Genomic DNA, 9,771 nt, shown 5'->3' with positions numbered 1-9,771 from the left:
TTGATTTGTTGATGGGAATTAATGTGAATAAATTAACTCTAGGTTAACGGTACTCTTGCTATCACTACTCACCGACACTATAAACCTTGTCCCTCATGCTAGCCCTGACAACACCGGTAAGCACACCTTCATCAAGGCTGCACTATTACGTGTCCTGACTTGTAGTGGTTCTCTCCTATCTACACTCTTCTTGTCATCTTTGTAAAACGATATCAGACTGGTAATTGACACAGCCATGACTTCTAGTTAAATTCAGTGTGGCTAAAATGAAAAGCTTTGTTAAAATATGCAAGCACGCGAAAGTCAAATTTAACTTTATTGTCAAATATTCTACATGTGTTATACATCCAGAAATATCGAAATATCGTTTTCCACAGTGTGACATGTATACATAAAACAAAATAAAAAAGGCCTAGATAAACGTGGTATACATTAAACAAAACAAAAAGGGCCTAGATAACCGGGGTATACAGTTTAAAATGTTCATATATTTAATTTAAAGTGTTCAAAGTGCAGTTTCAGTGCAAGTCAGTTGAAACGATCTTAAGTTGGCGTGACGTTGAAGTCGTGCGACCCTGCTGCTGTACTGGCTTGTAGTTTGTTTATAGCATAACGTTAGCATTTCGCTGTTGGCGACTAGATTTATGATTCAGAAATTATAAAAGTAGGGTTGACATGTGGAGATTATCCGGCTGAACAAAACGTGATCCCTCTCTTAAATTTGTGTCAACCACAGACCTTATTTCGAGCTATTTTCCAAAATCCTATGGAGAATTTGCATTGGTTTTTCAAGAAGGAACCGGAAGAAGTTTACTTCCGGGTTTTACGACGCGTCACTGCGGTTCTCTATAACGATAGACGCGTCCCGGACTCCCGTTTAAAGGAAAATAAATATTTCGCACGTGTGTGTGTGTGCGTGTGTGTGTGTGTGTGATTTTCTCCGGTGGGCCGCGGGTGCGGCATCATTGTTTGTGTGGCATGTCAGCTTGTTCAGCCTGACTATTATAATGTAACCCATTATCCCTCTCTTAATTCAACACAATTGTTTTATATTTAATAATTCCATAATGTATAAACCTAGAATACTACAATAATGCTATAATAATACCCAAAAATACTATAATAACAATAACTATAGTCCTAACTATACTATGATCAACTTCAAAAAATGCAGAGTCTGAAAAGTGTTTTAAAACCAGGTCTCCCATACTGAAGAGCAACGCTTATCCCACTGCACCACAAGGCCACTTAAAGCGTTGTGAGAATAAGTCTTATTTATAGACTCCTTAATAGAGTGACGGGAGATTTGCCTGTCTTTTCTGCCATCAAAATGAACAAACGATGTATGAAATCCCTAATCCGCCAGAAACCCGAAAATCTTCACGCGCGCAGGGGACACATGCATGTGTCCCGTTTCTCCATTTCTGGAAGTTGGCAACCCTACCTACGCTGTGCATATCCGGCCTGAATCTGTGCAATGTTTTTGAAGCTTTGGTCCGTGAAATGCCGCGCACACAGTACAATACCTCGAACATCAGAAGGAACAGTGTTAAAAATACATTTCAACCACTGACTTCGTTGTGGTTCTGCCCTCGGTAAGGTATACATTGGAGATTTCCCCTCACAATACAGGCAACAGACCCTTGTTGTCATGACTGGATACAGTTTTGAACTGAACCTGAGCTTCCAACAGTATATGTTCGGCTGGCAGAGGGTGTGGCCATAACTCTGGGCATGGCAACTGGGTAAAGTCACGTCACTGTACCCAGGAAGACAAAGAGAAATCTCCAACGAGGCGTTCTGGGGCAGCATAGACAGGTCTTTTCTGTATTAGAGTTTTACTCGCTACAAGGTGTACTTTAAGGGTTTGTGACTCTGCAGACCGTTTACATGCATAAAAACCTTCATAACACACAAGGGGACGGGTAATAACCAGAAAAGCATGACATGGGACCTTTAAAATGATACTTACATTAGACCTGCATTAATTGACATTTTAGTGAATTGGGGAGAGCAAATATATGTATAAACAACATTGACATATGGCACATTGGCTTTTTTTTATCCCTTTCTTCATCATATGAATTTAACAAGTCAAATAAACCCCTTTTTAGCTCGGGTTTTGGTCTCTTCCAGCTCCCTAGGGAAAATTGTGAAAAGAAAATTGATGTGGCTGCAAAGCAGATTGTTCACAAGTAGGTGTCATTTCTCATTGTGTCTTCTGTTTGATAAATTAGTTAAAATATATTGACAATTTTTCTAAATGGTGCCATTGGAAACAGTGGTCATGAGTCTGGTTAGACTCAACCAAACTTAAGATTTGCTGGATCATATACCAAAATTACACCACAAATGCACAAAAAATAAGCTGAGAAAGCTGCAGAGTTGGGTGGTTTGTCCACTACTGGTAGATAGATGGGAATGTCTGTCCATTTGTAATAACTATTGATAAAGCTTATAGTGAAAGGTAGAGATTAGACATTGTAAAAAATCCCAGCACATTCCTCCAAGTAATTTTTGTTTCTCCCCCAACTGTATGTCAAATAGACAGCAAGTGTTTTGACCTCTGAATTCCTTTAAAAATGCACACACAGCTGTTTTGAACAAGTGCCAAACAGACAGAATGCTGAGTGCCATATGCCATTTAGTTCAAGGCTTGAATGTTAATATTGAGACATGTGTGAAATTACATAATCACATCATCATTTCCAAAAGTGGCGCTCATATCAAAGATCATATCTGACAGCTGTTCTGAACACCGACCAGGCTATTAATAAGAGGTTGTGCTCCCTTTGCGCATGCACCAACCGGCTGTACATGACATTTAGTCATTTGGCTAGTTTAGAGACACGCTTAATATCACCACGTCAAAATATAGATATGTAAGTACCTGATGTGGAAGTAGAATAATTATTAATCACAAGTGATGATTTTGGGGATAGAGTTCTTGGGCGTGAGAAACTGCATCTTTAGAGTCCAACTCTTGGTGACAGATGCTTCGTCTTGGTCCGTGTACCACACACAAAAAATTTCACAAGGCATGCACAACATCCAGACATGCACATGTTTACATGCACACTGGTTTAACATTCTCAATTAAATTCTTCAGCTGCTGCTCTCGAGTTGTCTTGAAGGCTCACGATTAATGAACCCAGCAGAATGTTCATGCATAGTGAGGGTCATAAATTGTCCCATAAAGTAGTCATACAACAGCAAATGGTAAATATGCAGAAGCAAATCATATGTGACCAAGTTCTACTTTAATAAAACATGTATTTCTTACATTTCTTACATCTAAAATCCTTAAATATATATAGTGAACCTGACTGTTTGGTGTTATGTGCATGCTAAATAGTAATCAGAGCTCACTAAGTGATGTACTACAGAGCACCTGATGAAATATGTATTTACATAATACTGATGGTCAAGGGACATGGTCAGTGGTCCTTAATATAGAAAGGTTAGTAAGTGGATGGAGTGAAGGAATGGGATTTACAGCAGTGCTAGTGTTGATAGAGTGGGTGAAGACAGGCTGCTAAGATATGGTTACAGCCTGACATGCCGCTTCATGGTTGGAGTTCTGGCTAATAGAGTTGTACCTCTCAACGTTTCTATTGAATTTAACCTAATTTTGGAGACATTTTAAAAAAGGACATTGTTTCTGTGTGTGCACGACCTTTACACATCTCTGTGATGATGTTTAAAGTTCGGTGGACATTTGTAAATACAGAAACAGGCAACACATACAGCTTTAAGATATTTCCTGTAGTTTTATTATAAGAGTGTGTGCATTTTTACTGTGTACAGATGATTTGTGTAATTGCTACTACTACTCAAAATTACAACAAGTTCTGTTTTCAGATGCTAATTTAAATATAGTTTTGAGAGCGTTGTTGCTGACTTGATCTCATTCTGAGAAGTGGGGAATGGATATTATGCGGTTTTTCTTGCTCCAGAAAGATGATTACCAGAGAATATCCAAACAATTATCAGGGGACTGACATCAAGTGTAATACAATATTTATGATCCCCAGAAGACCCTAATGACCTTGGATGGATACATGTTGGATGGATTTCCATGAATCTTGTAGATAGGTTATTGGGTCACCTGGCACTAACAGAAGTGTTTGCTTAAAGTGAAAAACATCTGAGGATGCAATGGCCCAACATTCAGTCTGGACATTCTCGGTCGTCAGAGGATTAATCCCAACAACTTTGGGGGCCCATCAGGTTGAGATTTGTACTTTTAAATATAAATATACCTGCTAAACTTCAGAATGTTGGCATGGCACAGAGTTGCAGGTGAAGATATAGACTGTTAAGATATACTAACTAGCAAAAATGGTTGAAGGAAATCCTGTTGTATATACCAATGGCATACGTTTGGATGCCTGTTCATCCATTGATGTCATGACGGCAACACTAATCATGTGTATTGCACTTGATAAGGTCATGCTTTAATACAAACAACAGTGGCAAGGGCCACCTCATTGCATTGCAGAGTATGGTACTATTCTGTGTGCTTGCTGTCAACAGTATGGGAGAACATGCTTATATAAGTAACTAATCAGATTTCTTGCAATCCTATTATGGAATCTCAATAGCGCGATTGACCTGAGAGCCTGTGTGAACACTCACTGAGGGTACAATAACTCTCTTCACCTCTCCAACCTGGCTGGGACGAATTACGAATAAGCAGTGATAGCAGCACAGGTGCGCAAAGGTGGGGTTACAGAGGTTATGTCCAGAATGCACGTTTTATGACGCCTTTTGGTCCTGCCAAGAAAAATACAAACAATGGAATGAGGAGGGAGGAACGAGGCATTTCCATCAGTCACGTTACAACACAAGTGTTCTTTCTCTACGCTCTTCTCCCTCCTCCCAACAATTTATTTTCCATCCAATGGATCCAAACGCCACCCACACAGTGCTCTTGTCTCAGGCCTACAGCAGGCTCTGTGACTGTTGTTCATTTAAATAATTGTTTGGTATGAGGCTGAGCCACAGCAATGCCCGTCCAGTTATTCCTATCATGGGGTAACATGGTGGCGCAAAGATTCCATAGAGATTTAATGGGGGGCAGAGCATTGGAAACTTATCCCGCCACAGTACGGTGGCTGTTATTCAAGGACGGCTTCCAAGTTGCTGGATACGGTGTGTTGTGTTGTATCGACAAATACTGTTATAGTAGAGCCATGTCTTGTCGGTTGTAGCAAATCTCTAAAAATAGCTGGACCGTAGCTGATATTCTGTCAACTTGGCTAGTATGAGTGGGCCAATACTCTGCTGGATTGATTGTGCCAATGCTCTGAAATACTGGCACCTCCCTCTGTCACGGAATCCTATTTCCCATGAAACAATATCTATCTTTTGAAAAAGTGCGTTTGTCTATCCAATCTGACGCTCTACACTAATATGGCTAGAATGAGAGTTCCTGCTCTCACTGAATGTTAAAAACGTTGCAAGGAGAAGGGAATTGTGCAAAACATGTTAAATGTAAAGAATAACAACGGAAATATCTCAACAAAAGGAAACTCATTCAAAAGATGTGCAGCTCCTCAAAATTGCATTTCCGTGGCCAACACGTTTACACTCCCATGACCTAAGAGGATATCTTTTTTATAACTAAAGTAATCTTACCAATGTCCTAATCATTATCCAGCTTGTCCTGTCTACTGCATGTATAATAAAAAAATGCAGTGCCTGTTGCTTGTCAGTGAGAATGGCAATGTCATAGATTATTATGATGAGGCATGAAAGCATATCAACTTTAACAATATGTCTTGATATCATTTAGAAAGTGTAGGCTATAGCTAACACGTATGAGTTGAATACATTATTACCTAGAGATGGTTTACATCAAAAGTACCTTCCAAAAAACACTGTTCCTAACACTCTCCGTCTTCTCAGTCAGATTTTCCAGAGCTCCGAAAGTAAGACAGTCAGAATTCATGTAATGGTACGTTCCAAAAACGTCCCACATTTCTAAATGGTCCAGTTTTGGGCAAAGGTCACTTTACGCAAGATTGTATTATGGTCCTGAAGAAATACAAAAACTCAAGGTCCACTTATTTGCTTCTTTCGGATGTGTTGACCATGTCACACAGTCTTCTCTCTGCAGATAGCTTATTTTGACTGAATAATAGACTATTTTAACGACATGGCTACTCAACCTGCTGATAAAGACTATAGCAATGCTGTAAAATCCTCCAAAATACTGAAGTAAGTGGAACTTCAGACAACTTGTTTTGTACTCCTTTTTATTTCAATTCTTTGCTATACACATTTTATCCTTCTTTAAAAACAAGCTCCCTCTTGGACTCTCAGATCAAAATTCCAGCTGTTCCACCGCTTCCCCTGGAGGCCTAAAAACTGCTGATGTGTTTACTGGATATGCAGCATTTAGCATTTGCATAATTTGAGGGTTTTGGAAAAGGCATTAAGTAAAAGTATTTTGTGGCATTGTAGCACGTCCATCCTTGTTCGGCCATTGTAGGTCTAAATATTGTTAACATTGTAAGGTATGAGTCAATCCACTATTTATATTATTTAATATTTATAGCAAGTGGGTTGATGAGCTCTAGTAATGAAATGTAAAAAGCACTGATCTATGTCATGATGACACGTTGATGCTTTGGAATTTACTGTGTTTCATCCAGGGGATATTCCCCCTTAAGCCTTTCTTTGTTGAATGCTAAAGGGTGACTGATCATTTCTGAAGTTTTTGCCTGCAATACACTCTCAGAAACACTCAAGCCTACATGGCCCTCTGACACAAGGATAACCAAGCCACTGTGATCTATGCTAGATAGAAATAAGGAGAATGCTGCCATCTAATGTCAGTAAAGGGAAAGCCATTTTCTACCTTCTGCCAAAGGACATGTGCCTATAGGCCGGTTGTATATGTCTGAGGAAGACTCTTTTTTGTTACTGTAGATAAAACTTTCATTATTTTTTAGAGTTGCCAATAACTCAACAGTGTTATTCCTGCTCTGTATAATGTGCTGAACACAGAGTGAAGAAACTGTATAGCTAACTCAACAACTCCCACAGGATTCTTCACGTTCTGCATGTTAACATATCGCTTTCTGAAACTGAGTTTACCTGACTGTAACTTTAGCCATGATGTCACTCCTAAGTACTTTATTTAGTTCACAGAGTAGCAAGAGAGGGCAGTACAGTGTTACAGAGCTACTGAAGAGATGATAGTATGTCTGTTTTCTAAGTATGTATTCATTTATTTTATGGGTGCATTAGAGGATAATGTGTGTTTTGGACATTATCTCACCACAGCTGTATTTCTTTAAATATTTTTATTTTTTGTATTTCCCATTTATTTTCTTGCATGAATGTCCCCAGGGGGCTCAAAGAGGCACCCCACTAATCCAATATATATATATATATATTAGTGGTGGGCATAGATTAATTTTTTTAATCTAGATTAATCTCACTGTATTCTTGGAATTAATCTAGATTAATCTAGATTAAAATGGCTCATTTGAATTCTGCCGAAGGCATTCAGAATATGTGTGCTACCCAAATAATGACTAAAAGTAAGTCTTTGAGAACGGGTTTCTCAAGCCAGGTGGTGCATTAGACCAGGGGCTCATCTCCAGTTTCCAAAATGCATCACAAACTGCTTGAGAAAGCTGTTCTATGATAATTGGTGATGAAAATAAATCAATGACAATGAGATGTACTTGTGTTTATTAACTGTTTATTTTTAGTTGAACAGTAGGCCTATATAACAGGTTGTAATGAACTGTTTACAGTCAGTAGCTTTGTGTCAGTCAAAGCTCTATTTCTCCTTCTTCCACCAGTCACTCAGGCAGACCAGTTTGTTCACATTTTCTGGTGACAAACAAGCTCTCCTCTTCTGCACAATATGGCCTGCTAAAGAAAAAAGTCTCTCGCATGGGACAGTTGTGGCAGGAGTCCCCAAGTATTTACGGGCAATTTGGGCAATCTTACCATAGACAGCAGTGTGCTCTGACCACCACTTCAGTGGACACTGATCTAGACTGGCACTGGGCTCTACCTTGTACCTCTCCACTGTACTATCTTCTGGTGTCTCCTCATCTGATTCTGAGTCGGATCCCATCAGTAGCAGGGCTGTTTTCTTCTTGGGTGGCTCAGGGTTCTCCTCCCTGAGTGACTGCAGAGCAGGTTCTTCTCCCTTCATCAACTCACTTAGGTTTGCCCACACTGGCTCCCTCTCTGCTCTGGGCAAGCACTTGAGGTCCTTAAATCGTGGATCTAGAGCAGTCGCCACCTTTGATGAATAAAAAATAATAATTATTGATTGATGAAAATGTCACTTTCCAAATCCAACCTCCATATTTCTTCATGACTTATTCATCTGGCTTTACAGTCTATTATGGTCATACAATGTAGTTATCTTCTGGTCACTCTGACATACCTTAAGCCATTCCAGGTTTATTTTCTCCCTCCGCTGGTTGAGGTCCTTGATGAAGACAGCCTTGAATCGCACAATATAGGCAGGATCATCATCTGAGATGTTCATCGCATGCTGGAGGTGGCACAGGGCAGGTAGAACCACAGAGCAGGATACATACTTATCTCCACCAAGGAGCTCAGTGATGTACCTACAGACAGACAGACAGACAGACAGACAGACAGACAGACAGACAGACAGACAGACAGACAGACAGACAGAAAAAAATTATTAGTGACAGATTAATTTAACTCAGATTACACATTTAAGGGCAGGTGTTTCTTACATACAAAGTGACATTTAAAAACTTGTATGCCAATTCATGAACACACTATCTTTTTAGACCATACCTGCATGGCTCCAGCAGTTTCTCTAGCTTTGCCAACTTCTCATAATCCGCATTTGTTGGGAGGGCCAGGTTGTGCTTCTGCAGCGACAGCGTTGTGTGCAGTGCGTCTCTGTTGCGCCTCACGCGCTTTATCATCTCAAGAGTGGAATTCCAACGTGTTGGAACATCTTGCACGAGTGACTCCTTAACTTGTCCAAGGGAGGATTGTTGGACATTTAGCTCGTCTGAGTTGGCCGGACTGTGTTTGAAATGTCCGACCACTTTACGGCACTTGGCCAGTGCACCATCAAAACCACCTTCCCGAAATGACACTACAATAGCTCTCTGTACAACATGCGCAACACAGGGCAAGTGCTCGAATGGAAGTATCCTCCCTGCTGCCACCATATTAGGAGCGCTATCTGTTCCAATAGTGCTTATTTTGTCAGTTATCCCCCACTGATTAGCGACGTCGAGGAACTGCCTTGCACACGCTTCTGCAAAGTGACGCTCCTCTGTTTTCATCACACCTAACGGACAGACAAAGTAAATTAGAATAATTTCACTACTAGTAGTAAACAACTAGCAATTATCAAGAAGCAAACATAACGTGGTGGTAATTAAAAGGCTACGAAATTAAATTATGTAATTTAAAATGACATAACGTAGCATACCTAAAGCGAAGGAGTGAAGTTCCCAGCTAGCATCGATGAGGTGTACTGTAACGGCGAGGTAGTTGTCGTTGTTAACGAACGTCCAATGGTCCCCAGTCAGTGCTACAGACCTCGCCTCTACCATCTTCTCAACTTTCGTAGCTTTCTCTTCTGCGTGCTGGTCATGTATTCTCCTCATGATAGTTCGCCTCGCAGGCAGTTTGTAAGATGGGTCACCTGTGGCCGCCTGGAGAACAAGCTCGAGCCCGTCATCTTCAACCACGCTAATGGGCCTGCAGCTGGTGGCAATCCACTGAGCGAGGAGACTAGTTAGC

At 40.4% G+C, this 9,771-nt stretch overlaps 1 long non-coding RNA gene across 4 annotated transcripts; it reads right to left on the bottom strand.

Annotated features, from left to right (window-relative positions):
* Window positions 1–7,695: 7,695 nt before the first annotated feature.
* LOC307038047 lies at window positions 7,696–9,504 on the bottom strand. 4 transcript variants are annotated; one of them, XR_013807861.1, is made up of 2 exons: window positions 8,643–9,504; window positions 7,696–8,606 (listed from the first exon to the last, which is right to left on the bottom strand). It is a non-coding gene; the product is annotated as an uncharacterized lncRNA (long non-coding RNA). The 4 variants fall into 4 exon arrangements; XR_013807862.1 differs by having other exon boundaries at window positions 8,647–9,504; XR_013807863.1 differs by having other exon boundaries at window positions 8,651–9,504.
* Between the last annotated feature and the right edge of the window lie 267 nt (window positions 9,505–9,771).

The sequence above is a fragment of the Notothenia rossii genome (genome assembly GCF_949606895.1).
Source record: "Notothenia rossii genome assembly, chromosome: 4".
NCBI classification, from domain to species: domain Eukaryota; kingdom Metazoa; phylum Chordata; class Actinopteri; order Perciformes; family Nototheniidae; genus Notothenia; species Notothenia rossii.
The sequence above is the reverse complement of the archived record's forward strand: the minus strand, read 5'-3'. Positions and strand labels throughout refer to the sequence as shown.